General features: G+C 57.5%; 1 protein-coding gene and 1 long non-coding RNA gene across 4 annotated transcripts in view; one reads left to right on the top strand and one right to left on the bottom strand.

Moving 5' to 3' along the window:
* Window positions 1-19,427, bottom strand: part of SDK2 (sidekick cell adhesion molecule 2) — a 273,344-nt gene that overhangs the window by 219,113 nt on the left and 34,804 nt on the right. The window lies entirely within an intron of this gene.
* LOC132657373 (uncharacterized) lies at window positions 10,162-18,006 on the top strand. Its single transcript, XR_009595406.1, has 4 exons — window positions 10,162-12,126; window positions 13,368-13,531; window positions 13,673-13,804; window positions 14,609-18,006. It is a non-coding gene; the product is annotated as an uncharacterized LOC132657373 (long non-coding RNA).

Genomic DNA, 19,427 nt, shown 5'->3' with positions numbered 1-19,427 from the left:
CCATCAATAAGCTACGTGATCTTGGAGAACTTGTGGTCTCTTCTGGGGCCTCAGTTTTGCTGTCCGTGAAGTGGATGATACAGCATTTCTCAACAAACTTGACTCGGGATCACTGGTGGGGGTGGGGCGGTGGTGATTAAAATACAGATTCCTGGCTCCACCTCCAAGTATTCTGAGTCTTGGTCAGGACTGGATGCTGCTGACGCTGGCGGTCTGTGGACCACGCTCAGAGCAGGTCTTCGCTTGTGGGTTCCTTTCTGATCTCAAAATGCCATGGCTGTTAGAAGCCTGGGGATGACTGGAGGGCAAAGTGGAATCCCAGACAGTGATCAGGGCTTGTGTGGATTGGACTGTGGACTGTGTTACTCGCTCAGTCGTGTCCAACTCTTTGCGACCCCACGGACTGTAGCCCGCCTGGCTTCCCTGTCCGTGGATCTCTCCGGGCAAGAATACTGGAGTGGGTTGCCTTTCCCTTCTCCGGAGGAACTTCCTAACCCAGGGATCGGACCCTGGTCTCCTGCCTCGCAGGCAGATTCTTCACCATTTGAGCCACAGGGAAGTCGTGATCAGGGCTTGCTCCGGACCAAACCTCCTAATTCCCACCAACCCTGCAGAGTGTGCTGGCTGCATCCTGCGGAGTTCCTCCCCTAACAGCTCCCACCCTCCACCAGGCCTGGCCACCCACTCATGCTGTCCATGGGGAGCACCCCCCCGCTCCATCCACCACACCCTGAACACAGGGCTCAGTGCCAGCCGACAGTGGGCAGCAGCGATGAGAAGGGGCTCCAGAGCCATCTGTTCACTGGGATCTGGAAACGTGGCTCCAACCCTTGGGAGCTGTGCAGCCCTGGGAAAGTTACTAGACCTCTCCGAGTCCCAATTTCCCTGTCTCTAAAACAAGAATAAGCCTGGAGCAACGTATAGGATAACACCGTCCACGGTCAAGGCACACACGCACGTTGGACCCATACAGCCTCACAGGTGTAGATGTGTGTAGACCGGATACTCCTGGAAAGGTACAAGAAGCGGGCAGCTGGACCTTTAGCAGGAAGTTAGGTCAGTGGCAGAGAGGGAAGACAGTGGTCCCCAAACACCTTTCTGGAGTGCTTGCATTTCTTCCTGCACGTTCGTAGCATTCTTCCGAAAATGACCGTCTCCCGGCTCACCGGGCTGTGGTTCGGTGATCACAGGCGGGCTTGAGCGGGACGCCCGCTGTACGGTGAGTGCTCGGCACGCTGCCAGCACTTCCTCCGGGCCCTTCCTCCGCCTTCTCCCTTTCCGGCCGCCTGGCTCTCCCGGGCCCACCTGCTGGTCTCCTGAACCAGAGTGCTTCTCTTCCTCCCGCTGCCCCTTTTATTTATTCATATTCCCTTCAAAAGGCAGGCGGGTGTGTTTGGACCAATCCATCCACATCCCTCATTCTGCTCCATCGGCCCCCTCTGTCCACCCTTCTCTCCCTCACTGAGACCAACAGCGTAAATTCCTTCTGGCTAGTAATTAAAAGCAGCCTCTTCCTTGGAGTGAGTGTACTTGCCGTAAATTAATAGCGGCCTTCTTAATCAAATCTTATCTCCTCCTCGAGCCATAAACACACGGAGCTAGAGTTGGTATCTCTGGGCACCCAGCTGTGAAATTTAATTTCTGATGCTTCAGCAGATGTCGTGGGGTGGGTGGGTACCTATCTGGGGCGGGGGGCAGCCCCACCTTGAGTCCTGGCAGCAGGCCCTGGGCCGACCAACTGGGTATACTGAACCGCCTCCGCGGATGTTCAGAGGCGGAGCGCGCCTGGCTCTTAAAACCTGACGGTGCAGAAGTTTAATCGTCGTGATTATAATCCCTGGCATTCATGTAGCTTATATTTTCATACATTTTTATCCCATCTGATTCCCATGACAGCTCTAGGAGGGAATGGGCTGGGAGTATGAACCTCATTTCAGAGACAAAAAATGAAGTCGAACATTTTTCAGAGTCAGATCTGGGTGGAACATTTGCTCTGCCGCGGTTTGACTGCCACTCTGACCCTCCAGCTCTTCATCACTTCAGGGGGATTTGTCCCATGGCTTTAATGCGAAAACGGGACAAAATGTCACCTGTAAATGGTCTGGTACAGCTCCTGGTAGGGGCCACACAGGTTAAAGAGCTTCTCCTTTTTTTTTTTTTTTTTTTGGGCAGCACTGCACAGAATACAGGATGCCTGACCAGGGATCAAACCCCTGTTTCCTGCAGCAGAAGCATGGCGTCTTGACCACCGGACCAGCAGGGAAGTCCCGGAAGCGTCTTCTGCTAACTGACCCCTCCCAAGATCAAACATCCAGCCACAAATGAAAGCGCAGACCCTGACTCGAATCCTACACCCGTGGAATCCCATCTTGCAACTCTGGAGCCACCGGGCTGGGTCCCTGAGCAAATTCCACCCAGCCAGCTGGACGCTCCCCTCCTCACCATGCGAGTCCAGCAGCCACAGGCCAGAGGCAGAGCCAGGAGCTGCCCGGACGTGATCACGGGCGGGCCAAGGCAGAGCCTGGACGGGAGACGCCCCTGCCAGACCCGCGGCCACTGCCGAGAGGCTCTGAGCGGCCCCCGCCTGGGGTGGCCCCTTGGCACCGGCCCCTCCGCGGGTCACCCTGGCATCACCGCTCTGCTGAGCCGCTGCGCCTCTCCGGCGATGGCCCTCGGGCCACGGGAAGCCTGGTGGCCGTCTCTGTGCATTGTCTCTGTCACCCTGCAGGGTCTCACGTCATCCTGGCTCGGGTTCACTGACCGACCCAGACAGGGCTCCACGGCCACTGCTGAGCTGCTCGCTCATTCCGAGCCAAATGTCGCTGTCTCTCCAGGCTCCTCTGGCCCTTCAGGAAATGAGCCTTTCTGTCTGGGTCCAAGTGGCCCCACCCTCGGCTCCTGGGCAAACAGCCCGCCCCAGGCTTCCCTGGAGCTGGCTCGTGGAATTTCCCTGAATTAGTTGCTCCTGGCCTAGAGCGTGCAGCCCTTCTCCCCTCAAAGTCTTCGCACTGCCTTTGAGCTTGTTATAATTGTTTTGAGTTTTACTAGAATCTACACATTTGTTCCAGATTCTTGACATCCACAGGGCGGCACCTCTGCAGGAAACTCTGTTACTGTCCCCTCTCTTCTCAGTCCCACCCTCACTAACCCCAGCATCTCTAAAGCCTGACCATCTTAGATTATGCTTACGCGGTAGTTCCAAAAGTGGGGCTCCCCGGCACAGCCGAAGCAGCAGCACCTGGGAACGTGTTAGAAGGGCAGCTTCTGGGGACTCCCCCAGACACCAGGAATGAGCACCTCTGGGGGTGACACCACGCAGTCTGTCTCTGAGCCAGCCCTCCAGGAGAGTCCGATGCATTCTCAAGTTAGAGAATGTTCTAGGGCAGCAGTTCTCAACCATGGGTGATGCAACACCCACCCACCCCACCCCACCCCCGATGGCAGGGCAGAAGTCTGGAGACATTTTTGGTTGTTACAGCGGGCATCTAGTCCGTGTAGTCCAAGGATGCTGTGAAACCCCCTATGTTGTACAAGACAGCTCGGCTCCCTCACGACCCTGAACAAGCTGGTCCAACATGCCAAGGTGTTGAGGCTGAGAAATCTTGCTCCTGACCCATTCGGGCCAGGATGACCCTGCGATTCACACCTGAGAAGAGGGAGAAGACGCCACAGTGCCCCTCGGACTTCCCAAGGGCCAGGATAGCACAACCCCAGGGCAGACCCCTAAAACACGGGACCCCTCTTCTGCACTCTAGGTACACACGAAGCCACTTCGCTCCCCCAGCAGCCCCGGGAGAGGGGGCCCCTCCCAGTGACCCATTTTACAGGTGGGGAGCCCGCGACACACAGCGGCCCAAGGCCTCACAGCCAGTGCACGGTGGGGAGGGAAACCCAGAGCAGCTAACGCCAGAGTCGGCTTCCTCGCCGGCTCCCTAAGCGGAGGTGCTCACTTGTTACTCAATGATCTATTTAAGCAAGAGAGACGGCAGGCCCTGCAGCCGCTCACTCAGTCTGTCTAGGAGCAGTTATTTAGTGCCGACGACACGCTTGTCTAGCAGCTAGCGGCTTTATGGTGGGACTCTGTATTTCCAGGCCACCAGAAATGCACACTCCAGCCGGGAGAGACTAAGATTAGCACACTCGAATGCACACATGCACACACTCCTAGAGGATAAGGCAGCATCTCTTTTGAGGTGCAGAGTTGTAGGTGCTCGGTGCACGTAAAGACAGAATGGAAGTGAGGGAGGCCCTGGGGGAGAGCTGAGCCTGGAGGTGAGGCTCAGATTTGGGGAATTGGGGAAGGGAGGCCAGTGAAACAGGAGGAGCACGGGGCAATGAACGGGGCCTTGAAACAGACAGAGGTCACACTTAACCACTCACTAGTGGTGTGGGCAAGTCCCTTCTATCTCAAGCCTCAGTTTCCTAATCTGGGAAGTGGGGGCATTGCCACCTGCCACACAGCAAAGGGTGGGGATGCAACAGGGAGTCATGGAAAATCTCTGTTCACGGTGCTGTTCCTTTATCAGCTCTGAAAGTGTGAGTCGCTCAGTCACGTCCAACCCTGTGTGACCCCGTGCCCTGCAGCCTACCGTCAGCCCTGACACGGGGTTAATTTCTGTCTGGTCACTGGAGACGGGAACCTCACTGGCCTGCGGTGTCTGGGCCGTAACGGAGCCGTCCCCAGCCGGCAGGGCAGAGCAGCCGGTCCGCTCTGAGCAGCCCTGCAGGGCCGCAGGTGTCACAGAGGTGCTAAGTGCCGTTAGCACCTAAATATATCTGTGTCCTTGCACTTGTGATCAGGTGAACTCAATAGGGGCTGGAGAGGGGGCAGCCTTAAAGAGAAAGCAGCCAGCTGCTGGCCGCAAATGTCTGCAAACACATTCGCTCCTCTCTGGAATGTGGCCTCTTACAAATGTCCAGGGGCCTTGGGGAAGCCAAGTGCACAGATAGGATGCTGCCAATTACGGACTCTCGACAGTGGGGGCCACCCAGCATCTTGGCTCCACAGGAAACAGGGAAGCAACGGGGTCCTTTGAGAAAGGGAGGGCATTTGATGAAAGAGGACATTTAGCAAGACGGCTGACACAGCTGTCCATAGGATGGATGGAGAGGAAAGGCCAGATCAGAAGGGTCAGCTCGGAGGCTCTTAGTGGAATCCAGGCGTGAGCGGCTGTGGGAGGCTGCCAGGGATGTGTGAGAACGAACAGCTTGGCAAGTGATACCCCCATCCCAGCATCTGCTTCCTGGGTTGGAGAAGATGCACCAAGGCCCACGGGTCACTCAAGACACACACCAAGGATTCAACATCCCCCGTCCATGGTAGAGAACGGCTCACTCTGCCCCTTCAGACTCTGGACTGTTAGACCTGCAATTCTCAATAGTTCAAAGCTTCAGAAAATAAGGATCTAAAACTCTCAGGAGCCAGAGGCCTGGCCAGATCTGCCCTTCCCCCACCTGCCCACCTTGCTAGGTGATTCCTTGCCTGCTAGCAGCTGGTTCTTGCTGCTCCTGATGTGGGGGTCACATCCAGAGGGCAGGCAGGGGTCCTCTGAGGTCAGGAGAGTCCACAGGGGACTAGGGATGGTTGGGACACTGCGCCTGGGGAGACAGAGCCAGGTCTTTGGGCACTCAGCCCTGTCTCTGGGTTAATAGGACACCCAGTGAAATGCCAGCCCCTGGACTGTTAGAGCTGGGGTTTTCAACAGTCCAAACCTGCAGGAGGGACTTCCCTGGTGGTCCAGTGGTTAGGATTCTGGGCTTCCACTGCAGGGAGCCCAAGTCTGATCCCTGGTCGGGGAACTAAGATCCCACGTGCAGCATGGTATGGCCAAAAGAAAAAGTGAAGAGAAAGTTGCAGGAAATGTATATACTTGTGACTGACGCGTGGGACAGACTTACACTAAGAGATGGGTCCTTGTCTGTCTGAGATTTACATTTGCCTGGGCATCCTGTATCACAGCCGGTACACGCTGCACCTGGAGATACCGGGTGTGCAGGACCTAGGCAGCAGAAGGGAGCACTGACCGCCTGGGGCCCCACCCGCCCTCCACATGGCTGAGGCCGCTCACCTGTGGCACGGGGGCAGATTGGAGGACAGCGACCACACGGCCGTCAGGAACACTTGTGGGTGACAAGCGCCGAGTGCTAAGAAGTGAAGCAGGGCTGGGAGCAACGCAGCTGCTGTTCAGCTGGAGAGCGGAGGCCTCCAGCGGCACCCTCGGCCTCTGCGGACACAGGGCGAACGCCACTCGCGGGCCAGCCTCAGTTTCTTGCCTGGGAAGGAGGGAGTTGATTCCCGTGGCCACTTTCCACTTAAAAACCTAATGATTCTAGGGGCCTGATCTGTCAGTAAGGATGCATTTGGGGAACCGTGGCTTGTCCCACCAAGAGCTCTTTAGCACAAAAGGGAAAAGTAATCCACAGCCAGAAAATAGGCCTGTGTCCTGCAGCCCCCACACACGATGCCTCCACGACCTCAGCACCACGTACCGCTTGGAACCATCAGGGCCGTGCTGTCCCCGTCACGGCGGAATCAGAGGCTGGGGCTACACGATGTTCACTCGTACCTGCCGGCAAGATTGCTGCTCTCGTGGTTCATCGCCAAGTCATGTCCTACTCTTGTGTGACCCCCTGGACTGTAGCCCACCAGGCTCCTCTGACAATGGGATTTCCCAGGCAAGCATACTGGAGTGGGTTGCCATTTCCTTCTCCAGGGGATATTCCCAAACCAGGGATCGAACCCAAGTCTCCTGCGTTGGCAGGTGGCTTCTTTACCACTGAGCTACCTGGGAGGCCCTGCAGGCAGAATTATACATGCACAGTTAGAATGTGTAAGAGCAGGTTTTTATCGGGATAATAAAAATAAAGATGATCAAAATGGGGTCAGAACCCATCCGAAGTGGGGGCAGCAGAGGGAAGAGACTGTGGCTTTTCTATTTTCCAGGCAGGCCAGCTCGTGGAGCATGCGACGGTGCCCTTCCGCCGTCTCCAGACCCCTATTAGCACCTCCAGCCATCTGTCTCCGCCAGCATCCTGCCTGGTTAGCCCGCCTGCAGAACTGCGGCTGTCTGGAGTCTAACCAGGGCGTGCCTGGAGCCGAACTCCAGAGGGAAGAAGGGCGGAGAGGGCAGGGCAGGGCGACCGACCGAGGGCGAGGGCGGCTCACCGGGGATGCACAGGTAAGGAAGAAAGGCTGTCTGGATGGGCAGGCACGCCCTGCTGGCTTCCGGCCGGTCCCCCTCCAGAACGAGGGCCCACCGTGTGCCCCACATGACAGCACATGCCTGGGGGAAGGAACGGAATGAAGGGTCAGGGACTCGAGGCCCGTCTGCAAGGCCTTTCCCCCATATTTCCAGGTGTTAGCAACCTCTGCTCGCAGGAACATGTTTGCAGCACATGGGGCAGGGTGGGGGGCGGTGGTGTCCACTGAACGGTGACTCGCTGGGTCCTGCAAGGGTGATGTGGGAAGGGGGCTTGGAGCCCCGCTGGGCAGCGTGCTCATTCTAGGGTGGATGATGACAGGCCCAGGCGGGCTTCCCTGAGCTCTCTGGATCCCGGGGTCCTGCACGACCGGCCCCTCTCCTGCCCTTCCCCAAGCACAGAATGGGTGTCTCCTCCAGGTCGTCCCTCAGCAGGAGTGTGGCCCCATCCTGTCCTCCGCCAGGTGCATGTCACCTGGGGCGAAGGCGGGGCTCTGTGGGTCCCTCCAAAGCCTGCAGGAACACCCACAAGGGCAGGGACCCAAACGCCTCTGCTCTCCAAGGTGCCCCAGACCCTGGCCACACTTGTGGCCACAACTGCAACTTCCCTCCTCACGAAGCAGGCAAGCTCCACTTAAGGGAACGAGGATGGTGGGTCAGGGGGAGCAGAAGGCTTCCCCTCCAAGGCCAGGGTGCTACAGGGGGCTGGATGGCATCTGTTTTTCGGGCACCTGGGGAGGACGGTGGTGGCTTGGGGCCCCTGCTCCCCGGCACCTCCTAGGCCGGCCAGAGGCGGGACACCCAGCTCCGAAGGACTGGAGGCCTGGAGACAGGCAGATGGCAGCCACAGTTGAACCTCTTCTCTGCAGTGTGCCCCCGCCAACCTGTGCCACCCGCGTGATGCCTCTGATCAGATCTGGGCTTTCTTACACACAGTAATCGGATCACAGGAGGTGTTAACTGGATTAGGCAGAAGGCTTCCAAGAGACGCGGGCGGGAAGAGGCTATTACGCGACTTGGGGGCCTGGGCACGTGATGAGAGCTGGTTTCCAACCCTGACCTCCCCTCTCCTTGTCCCTCGTCCAGAGTGAAGGGGCATACAGAGGGGCTTGGAGCCAGCCCTGGCTCCTCAGCCTTCTTCTTTTAATTAATGAATATATTTATTTATTGTTGGCTGCGCTGGACTTTTCCTGGTTGCGGTGCGCGGGGGCTACTCTCTAATTTCGGGGTGCGGGCTTCTCATTGCAGTGGATTTGCTGTTGAGGTGCACAGGCTCAGTTGCCCCACAGCATGTGGGATCTTAGTTCCCAGACCGAGCCTGTGTCCCCCGCACTGGCAGGCGGGTTCGTTACCACTGGACCATCAGAGAAGTCCCAGCCCTCTTCTAAATGTGTCTCCATCACCTCCCTTACCCACCCGGGTCCTGTCTCAATGCCCTTCCATCTTGGACCACACAGACCATGTAGACACTTTGCTTTAATCTCCTTTAACTTCCATGGGGAATCTACAAGGTAGGTCTCAGCACATCCATTGAACAGAAGGAAAAACAGAGGCTTAGAGGTTTAGGAAATGACCCTGTAACTCAAAGTTAATCAGTGATGAGTTTCAGATCCCAATCCAGGCCTCCCTGCTTTTATTTCCATTTCAAAAACCATCTCCCTAAACCTAGTCACACCCAACTCTTCCCTCCCAACCCTAACCCAATTTCTGGGTACCAGCCGTGGACTGTCCACCCTTTCCAGCTTCTGAGGCTGAATGCTGGACAGGGAGCAGGCCGAACTGGTATGGATCTGTGGGCTCCAAAGAGCGGTCAGACACTGGACCACTGCCCAATGCCCAACCCTCTCTGGCTGGAGTGTGGCCTTGCTGACCGGCACAAGAGGGCCTGAGTCACATGGCCTGAATCAGCAGGCTGCCCTAGATCAGATGCCGTGAGGGTCCCCTCTTCCCTTCTGCTTTATCCCCCCTCCTCCCCCACCAAAGCAACTTATCAGCATCTAATACATATAAACTGCACTCCTCCTCCTATGCTTCGACTTACGTTACTTTGCTTTCATCCGAGGCCACAGGAGGAGGGGCGTCTGGGGTATAGGTGGGCCACATCAATATATTTCACCATCGTACCACCGTACATATAAGACTGTCTCAAAATATGAGAACTTCTTATTACTTAAAATACTGACCACTTTAGAATTCTAATTTCTTCGCTGTTATACTGAAAATGTCGTCGTGATGCGCTTTCTCTCATTTTATTAGAGTTGATTTATATCGTATTAGTTTCAGGTGTTCAACAGAGATGCAAGAAGCCTCTAGAAGCTGAAAAAGGGCAAGAAAACAGATTCTCCCCAGAGGCTCCAGAAAGGAACACAGTGCCCCGACACGCCGACTTTACTCAGTGAGAGCTGTGTCACCTGTCTAACCACCAGAATTGTAAGATAATAAAATTCAAAAGAAAAAAATTAATTATCTATCCTGTTGGTTATCTCCCTATCAGAAGGTAAATGCCAGGAGAGCAAAGAGGTTTGCCTGTTTCTTTTTTTCCTACGACCAATGGGATCCTCAGCTCCCGGAACAGAGCCTGGGACCTGGTGGGTGTTCAGTGAGCGTTTTGTTGAATGAATGAAGCTGCGGGAGGGGGAAGGGGCCTGAGACGGAGCGGGGAGGACACACCTGCGCTTGTGCCAGGGCCGAGAAGGCGGCGTGCTGAGTGTGCAGGAAGCAGGCCTTGGGCACAGGAAGGGCTGTACGCATGTCGGGGGGCTGGGGGGTGGTCGAGGCTGCAGCCTGAATGAGATGCCCCGGCCGTGTGACAGTCAGACACGCAAAGCAGGTGTGTGTGAGGCAGGAGGCGGGGCCCGCGGGCCCAGGTGGGCGGCGGTGCATCCTTGCCTTGTGCTCTGTGATTCTCCTGCCCTCCGGCTCCTGCTGGAGGGTGAACCCAGAGGACCCCCGGACACGGCATCAGAGCGCCCCCCCTGCAGAGCACTCCCATCCGGGAGCGGGGGACAGGGCCCAGGAACGCCCGCCCTGCATCATCGGCCGCACGTGTGGCCCTCAGCCCCGCGTGTGACAGGCCACACAAGGACACGGCCGGGGGCAGCCTTGAGAGGCTCAGGGGAGTGGCCGGCACCGCAAGCTGCTTCCTGATGAGGTGCGGGGTCCTGGGAACTCGGCCTGGGGCCTGGGCCAGCCCCAGATGGCCCCAGCTGCTCCCCACAGCCCCAGGGATGGGCTGGAAGCTGGAGCTGCCACTGATGGGGGACCAGAGGCATTCAGGGGAGGAGCTGGCTGGGGGCAGTGTCCGTGCAGGCCTGACCTCGCCCACCACCCTCCCTGCCCCTTCCCAGGCCCCAGCCAAGGCCTGTCCTCCTGGAATGCAGGGAGGCAGCCGAGAGCGCAGGGAGGGGCCAGGGAACCGAACGGGGTGTCGGGGGAGGGGCAGGCCCCATCCTGTCCCCATCCTGCTGCCAAGCAGCCTGAGGGCGTCACAAACACGGTCTGGGTGTGCTGACCAGGAAACCCTTGAGACACAAGATTGCAGAAATCAGAGACGCCGGCCTTTGGGGTTAGCGGGGAGGAGCCCATGACCCGGAGGGCCTCCCAGCTTCACGTCCCAGGCAGGCCTTCCCCCACCACCCGCTGCCTGTCCTGACATGCTTGGCCTGTTCTGGGCACACATGCGATGTCGGGCGGCCTGGCCGGGGGCAGCGAGAGGTCTGCAACACGGGGGTCCTGGGTGGCTCTGAAATGGACCCACAGGGCAATCTGGAGCGCCAAGGGGGCCGGAGCCAGGGCCCACGGTTGGGGTGGGCGGTGGGGCGTGCAGGCCTTGGCAGCCTGACAGGGTGATCTGGGATCAGCACGGGGTTGGGGGTGTCTGGGTCCCGTCCTTACTCTGACTCCTAGCTCTGTGACCTGGAGAGGTTGCAGGGTGTGGTATGCAAGTCCAATGGCGTTCCACACCAGGCCTAGAGACCTGGGACAGGCCACTTCCCTCAACCTCGTAAGCCTCAGCTTCCTTACCTGTAAAATGCGTCAGCAGGAATAGGAAGTGAGGTCACATCCCTGTCCGGGTGAGCTGCCTGTGTCTGCGCACGTCTGTCTATTCCATTTCTCTGCAGGTGCTGGCTGGTGGATGGTGGGTCTGGTTCGTGCAGTGCAGGGTCTGGAGCCCGGGGCACCTCCCCTCCCAGCAGCTCTCAGCACTCAGTGAGGCCACCCCAACTCTGATGGCCCTGCCCCCACAGGAGATGAGCAAGGACAGGGACGGGGACAAGGACAGGGGCAGGTGCCAGCCTCCACCAACCCTCCTGCCGCTACTCTGACTGGCCCTCGGCCTCCACAGCCTCCCCGTGGCAGGTCCCTGGGGACGGCTCCCCGTCATCGCCCGGCAGCAGCTCCGCAGAGGAGTGAGATGAGAGGCGTGGAGCGAGAGGGGCGACCTTGGCATCAGAGGCTGCCGTCTGCCTCCCTCCATCCCCAGCCCAGGAACGCACGGAGGGCCCCGACCACTCCCTCCGGGGCCCTGGTGGGCAGCTGGAAGCCCAGGGACCGTCTCCTACCTCTATTAGGTCCTTGGACCACACCTGGCCCGGCACACCTGGACCCAGCTCACCTGTGCCCATGCCTGCCAATAGCCAGGCTGCTCCTCCACTCAGATGAATTTCCTTTACCTTGAACGCTCCTGACTTTTGAATACCTTCTGCTCTTGTCTGCCTGCCCCAGGGCTGCAGGGGGAAGACTCTCCCTGACTCTGGCCACCCTGGACCTCCCTGCCTGGCACGGGCCTCTGGCCACACCCATTGCTGACTCGGGAGGAGAGGACCAGGTGGAAGAGGAGAGCCTGATGCTGCGGGACTTCTGGGCTAAGATTCAGGAGGCCCGCTGTCAAGTCTCAGCCTAGCCATTCACAACTTCTGTGGGCAAGGTATTTCACTTCTGAGACCTCAGGGGCGCATATTTGCTTACGGGACTTTTGGGGATGATGCTTGGGAACTGGCTGGCATAGAGAAGGCACAGGATCCCTGGGACCACAGACATCGCAGGCCACGCCATTCATCCTGGCTCTCAGGTCCCATCCAGTGGTAGCCGTGTACTGGCGATTATAAACGCACATTATATAAAGGTCTGAGTGTGCACGCCTAGTCGCTCAGTCATGGCTGACTCTTTGCAACCCCGTGGGCTACGGCCTACCAGGCCCCTCCGTCCATGGGCTTTACCAGGCAAGAATACTCGAGTGGGTTGCCATTTCCTTCTCCAGGGATCTTCCCAACCCAGAGTCTAACCCACATCTCTTGCGTGTCCTGCACTGGCAGGCGGATTCTTTACCACTGTTGCCACCTGGGAAGCCCACATAGGTGGACCTTGTCTCTGTATATCTCTGCCGATTACGCTGGGAATCTCTACACGTTCACTGGAGTGTCCCCCTTGCACTCTGTGCTCATTGTTTCGCTCCTGGGGTACCCCTGTGGGGTAAATCTCCTTTTCAGTTTCAACACATGAGAAAACAGAGGCTCAGTGGGCTTGGGTCATTGCGCTGAGGCCATGGGGTCAGTTGGTGGCCGAAGTGAAGAGGTGCTCACAGGTGCCCCGAGTCCAGACCTTTGCTCAGCATGTCTCTCCAGGGGGAGGTGCCGGGGGTCCCCCTTCCCCAACGCCAGTCACCACCAACATGCATGCCGTCTGTCAACATCACTCTTTGGGAACCGACTGAACATGTGTGGGGTGTAAGGGTCGACAGGGGCTCAGGGGCAGCTGCTGAGGCTGGGGGGTGGAGTCAGGGGTCAGTCCCAGCGCCCACCCCCTGCCCTCCTGGGTCAGGCCACTCAGCCAGTGACCTCATGCTGGGTGGCTAGTCGGCGAGGCCCCCCCAGCAGCCGGCTGGCTGAGGCAGCCCAGTGCGCGAGGGGGTTTTAATTGTTTCTGCTCCAGCCTTGTTTACGACTCGATAAAATCCATAACACCGAGAGTGCCTGTCCTCCTTGGCTCCCTGCCTCCGCTCGGCTCTCGCTCCCTGGGGACCCGGCTCTGCTCTTTATAGAAACCACTCGCTAAACTGGACCCACTTTAAACCCGTAATTGTCAGTAAATGACCCTCCCAGAAAAGAAGCTGCAAGTTAAGTGTGAAGCTGTCAGCTGAACATGGATCGATGGCCTCTGCCTTCCCAGGGACTCGACCCTCCTCCCGGGAGCAGAGACCCCCTCCCAGGCCAGCCCCCAAGCCTCCGGTCTGTGCCACCCACCCGGGAAGAGGGGAGCGGCCTGGACACGTCTCGAGGAGAGGAGCAGACGTGGGTGCCGGCCTGGGCCTGTCACCAACTCTGAGCCCCTGGGTAAGTGTGTGTGTGAGCATGCACACATGCTCAGTTCTGTGCAACTGTTTGCACCCCCATGGACTGCAGCCCACCAGGCTCCTCTGTCCATGGGATCCTCCAGGCAAGAAGACTGGAGTGGGTTGCCGTTTCTTCCTCCAGGGGATCTTCCCGACTCAGGGATCGAAACTGCAAAACTGCGCCTCCTGCATTATCAGGCAGAGTCTTTACCACTGAGCCACCTGGGAAGCCCGGAAGCACCTCTCTGGCCTCCCCTTAACACTTATACAGCAAGTAAGTGGATTCAGCATCAGAGGTGTCAGCCTCTTTTTCAAACGTGGTGAACTCCCTAAGTGAAATTTCAAATAGATCCCTGGTAGATAAGACAGCTGAAAATAGACTTTGCAGGTTAAGGGGCAAGTGAGAAATGAAACCCCCACTCTGAAGGCACCAACTTCCCCCTTTTTCAATTTTGGCTGTGCTGGGTCTTTGCCGGGGCACACCGGCTTAGTTGCCCTGCTGCTGCTGCTGCTAAGTCGCTTCAGTCGTGCCCGACTCTGTGCAACCCCATAGACGGCGGCACACCAGGCTCCCCCGTCCCTGGGATTCTCTAGGCAAGAACACTGGAGTGGGTTGCCATTTCCTTCTCCAATGCATGAAAGTGGAAAGTGAAAGTGAAGTCGCTCAGTCGCATCCGACTCTTCGAGACTCCATGGACTGCAGCCTACCAGGCTCCTCCGTCCATGGGATTTTCCAGGCAAGAGTGCTGGAGTGGGGTGCCACTGCCTTCTCCGAGTTGTCCTGCAGCATATGGGATCTCAGTTCCCTGACCAGGGACCAAACCCACCTCCCCTGCATCGGAAGGAGAGGAATCTTAACCACTGGACCACCAGGAAGTCCCACTGCCCCTGCTTTTGGGTTCTCCAGTTGAAGTCAGGAGTTTCTGGAAGGCTGAGAAGGGGCCTGTCCCTCTATGAATCCCCAGTAACATTTAACATGCGTGTGTGGAAGGAGGGGTGGAAACAAGGAATAGAGGGAGAAGGGAAAGAGGCAGGAGAGGGAGGCAAACGCAGGACCCACTTTTTTTCCCTCTCGCAGAGCTCAGGTGAGCTCTTCCATCCCGAACCATCCTCGCCTTCCCGGGACTCAGGACAAAATCAGAGGCTCCTCCAGCATCCCCTAGCAATATCAGCCTGCTCCTGGGACCCAGAGGGCCAAGCCAGTGGTCCCCAACACGGGGGTCCGGACAGCACACGGACAGCGCCCCACGCCCTGCCCGACGATACCATCGATGCGTCTCACACACCTGTGGCTGTCTGTCAGGAGTGAGAAGCCGCTGCTGTGATGAGTAAGGTAAACACCCACTGAAAAGGGACACTGCATTCACAGCCGCCCTCCGTCACGTGTTTTCACAAACAGAGGTTGCTACACAAATGCCCAGCAACACGTGGAGACCCTTGAGCTTCTCTGGGAGAGGGTCCCTATGCTGGGAGGGGGAAGGATGCCGGTCCCGCTCGGCCTGAGCCTCAGGCAGCCAGACCACCCCCCGCCTCCACCGCTGGATCCTCCACCTCACCTTCCCTCCGGGCTGGGAGCTCTGGGTTCCCCTCCAGGAGGCCGAGGCGGCCGCCTGCTGGGCCAGAGGCCGCATCTGGAACACATCCGCTTCATGAAATTAGTGGCTGTTTCCCAAGCCCCGGTTCCCTTGATCCCTCAAAGGCCTGTTCGTGCTGTTAACAAGGACAGTAATTTGTTCATTAAAAATGGGCCGCCTTCCCCACAGGCCTCCCGGGTGCTGCTGATCTCGGGGAGGGAGGGCCTGGGGAGGCCCAGGGTCAGAGCCACCCCTCTTCCCCCACGGCCTGGCTCTGGTCACTCGGCCTCTGACTCCCCGAGTGACTCCGGGCATGCCTGGGACAGCTTGGGGACCGGTCATCAGGCAGCTCCGGCCATCCCCCGCCCCAGCTCCGTGACAGGGCTTTGTGGCCGTCCAATCGATGTGCCCAGCTGCATCTGGGATCAAGTCCCTGTGCAAACCGCGGCCCATCAGGAGGCATTTATTGTCGTGAGAACACACAGGCCCTCTCTGCCTGTGGCCGCCAGCCCCACCCCACCCCCTGCCCGCGTATCCTTCGCTCGTCCTTGGAGCAGCTCAGATCCACTAATTCAGGGGCACTCGCTACTGTGTACTCCAATCTCTGCCCGAGCAGGGCTGGTCCACCCCGGAACAGGGGCCATAGCCTCAGGGCACGTACCCACAAGCGACCCATCCAGTCCCTGCACCCTTAGCAATGAGCTGGGTTTAATGACATCGACCTCTTGAGGTGGGGTACGGTGCTAGACAGGGTCCCCCAAAGCCTTCCTCATCCAGAACCTCAGAATGTGACCTTCTTTAGAAACAGCATTGCTGCCTCTATAATCAAGTTGGGATGAAGACATCCTGGACCATTGTGGCTCAGCTGGTAAAGAAGCCACCTGCAATGCAAGAGACCTGGGTTCAATCCCTTGGTTGGAAAGATCCCCTGGAGAAGGGAAAGGCTACCCACTCCAGTATTCTGGCCTGGAGAATTCCATGGACTGTATAGTCCATGGGGTCGCAAAGAGTCGGACACAACTGAACGACTTCCACTTTCACCCTGGATCAAGGCGCGCCCCAATCCAATTGTGGTGGCCTGCTAAAAAGAAGGGAACCTGGACACAGAGACACACCCAGAGGGAAGGTGGTGAGAGACACAGAGACTCAGGGAAGACGGCCGCGTGGTCATGGAGGCCTAGGCCGGAGCAATGTGTCCACAAGCCAGGACTGCTGGGGAGGCACGGAAAGGCTTATCCCAGGGATTCCAGAAGGAATCAGCCTTGCCAGCAGCTTGATTCTGGCCTCCTGAGCTGCTTTCAGTTGCCCAGTCTGTGGTGCTCTCAATCCTAAAGGAAAGCAACCCTGAATATTCACTGGAAGGACTGAAGCTGAAGCTCCAATACTTTGGCCACCTGATGTGAAGAGCCGACTTGTTGGAAAAGACCCTGATGCTGGGGAAGACTGAAGGCAAGAGGAGACGGGGATGACAGAGGATGAGATGGTTGGATGGCATCACCCGCTCAACGGACACGAGTTTGAACAAGCTCCGGGAGATGGTGGAGGACAGAAGGGCTTGGAGTGCTGTAGTCCACGGGGTCACAAAGAGTCAGACTCCGCTTAGCGACTGAACAACAGCAACACAGCAGCCACAGGGACCTCACACGATGGGCAGTGGGATGGGCAGGGCGATGGTCAGTACTGCGGCCACCTGGCTGGGCTAAGAGGTGCCCAGACGGCTAGTGGAAGGTCACTGCTGGTGTGCCTGTGAGGCTGCTCCTGGAAGAGATTAGTATTTGGATTGGTGAAGCATAGGGCCCTTGCCCATACGGGTGGGCACTGACCGCTCTAGGGAGGACCCCAAGAGCCAAAAAGATGGGGGAAGCGTAGATGCCCTTGGCTGAGCTGGATCATCCATTTTCTCCAGTTCTTTTCTCAGACTCCTGGTTCTCAGGCCTCTGGACTTGACCTTGACGTACACGACGGTCCCCCCAGGTTCCCCTGGACTAGACCACCACCACCGGCGTTCCCAGGCCTGCAGCTTGTGGGATTTCTCAGCTTCCATAATACCATGAGACAAATCCTCACATAAACCTCTTTCTAAATATCTCTATATTTGTTCAGTTGCTAAGTCAAGTCCAGCTCTTTGCAACCCCACAGACTATAGCCCGCCAGGCTCCTCTGCCCTCCACTAACTCCCAGATTTTGCTCAAATTCACGTCCACTGAGTCAGTGATGCCACCCAGCCGTCTCATCCTCTGCTGCCTCCTTCTCCATTGGCCTTCGTTCTTTCCTACCATCTGGGTCTTTTCCAACGGATCAGCTCTTCACACCAGGTGGCCAGGGTACTGGCTCTTAGTGTCAGTCCTTCCAATGAGTGGAATCAACCCTACTCAGGGTTGGTTTCCTTTAGGATGGACTGGTCTGATCATGAATATCTTCCTATGGGCTCTTGCTTTCACTTCTCTGGAGACCCCAGACCGACACAGGCAGGTTTGGGAAACCGAGGACCGCGTGTTGGAGTGGTCCGCACCGAGGTCACAGGCGCAGAGCAGCAGCAGCCCTGGCCTTGGAGTTTCCAGCCCTCCGCCCCCAAGAATCCCTCTGTGAACCCAGGGAAGAGCACAGCCCCATACTGCAGCCATGCCGTGAAGAGGCAGCCGGGGCTGGACGGCCTGACCATTGGAAGGGCAGGGACCAGCTTCTTCCACAGCATTCCCAGCTCCAAGAACAGCCCTGAAACACAGCCTCCGCAGGAGACCCTGGGCTGTCACCCGGCATCTGTGACTTTCCAGCTCATGCACAGTAGAGGCTAATAACTGAATACACAGGAAAAAAAACCCCAAAAAACCAAAAACAAAAAACGGAGTTCCTTAGCAAAATTCCCCTTTTGGATGCCAGCTGGAAATGAAGCTGGATGACTTTTCTCCCATTTTCAGTCTTTTAAATCCCAGGAAACCCACACAAGCCGGTCTGTGTTCAGGCCTGGGCATGGCTCTCAAAGACGAATGTTGGTTTAAGGCAGAGTTTCTAGCCCTCAGCACGACTGACAGCTTGGGCCGGATCTTTCTTCATGGGGCTCTGTCCTCTACATCCTTGACCTCTACCCGCTAGAGGCCAGGAGGGTCCACACCCTCCGAAGTCAGGACACTCAGAATTGCCGCCTGTCCTTGGGGTAAGTCACCCTCCCTGAGACCACCATGTGCCTGGCAGGGTGGGTACAGACATAGAGAGAGAGCCCAGGCCCTGCCTGTGGGGGCTCCCCTTTTGGGAGACAGCAGTTGATGGAACAAGGGTTCTGTATCCCAGGAAAGGGGAGACCACTCTGCCTGGCATCTAGGGGCCTTGCCTGGCGAAGGAGAAGCTTCCTGTTGGAGGGAGTGTCCAGGCAGAGGCTGGGCCCCTTGTGCCAGAGAGCTCTGTCCTGAAGCGTGGATCCACTCTGCCCCTTGTTGTTTAGTCGCTAAGTCACGTCTGACTCTTGTGACCCCATGGACTGTAGCCCTCCAGGCTCCTCTGTCCATGGGATTCCCCAGGCAAGAACACTGGAGTGGGGTGCCATTTCCTTCTCCAGTGCATGAACGTGAAAATTCAAAGTGAAGTCACTCAGTCATGTCTGACTCTTAGAGACTCCATGGACTGCAGCCTTCCAGGCTCCTCCGTCCATGGGATTTTCCAGGCAAGAATACTGGAGTGGGTTGTCATTCCCTTTTCCAGGGGAACTTCCCAACCCAGGGATCGAACCTGCGTCTCCTGCATTGGCGGGTGGATTCTTCACCACCTGAGCCACCTGGGAAGGCAATCTTCCCCTAGAAGATTCTAAAAGACTCTGAGCTCCTGCTACACTGATGAGATGGAAAATGACTCTTCTCTGAAATGCAGCCACCTCTGGAGCCAAAGATGGCCAGTGCCCTGGGTTCCTGTGATGCCACCCCAGGCTGGACTGCCTTCCCAGAGTGCCTGGGAGGCTGGGCCCTCCGGGCTTACCCAGAATCTGTAATCAGAGCAGCAGCCACTGGTGTTTCATAGTTCTGCACTAGGGACTCTGCAGACATGAGGTCACTATCTCTGCTCCTTGAACCTTCCCTATTAGAGAAGTATTATTAGTCCCACTTTAAAGGAGAGGAAACCAAGGCCCAGAGAGGTTAAGGAAGTTGCCAGAGGTCACGCAGCTTGTAAGTGGTGGGGATTCCAAGCCATGTCTGTCTGGTTCCTACTAACACAGGCCCTGGCATATCTGGACCCTCTGATGACAACCCCCAACTTGGGACACTTCCTGGGAGAACAGAGCCAGCAATCACGCCGTGACTCTTTTTCGCAGGCGCCCCAGGAGAGAGGCGTCAA

Source organism: Ovis aries, chromosome 11 (genome assembly GCF_016772045.2).
Source record: "Ovis aries strain OAR_USU_Benz2616 breed Rambouillet chromosome 11, ARS-UI_Ramb_v3.0, whole genome shotgun sequence".
Classification (NCBI taxonomy): Eukaryota; Metazoa; Chordata; class Mammalia; order Artiodactyla; family Bovidae; genus Ovis; species Ovis aries.
The sequence above is the reverse complement of the archived record's forward strand: the minus strand, read 5'-3'. Positions and strand labels throughout refer to the sequence as shown.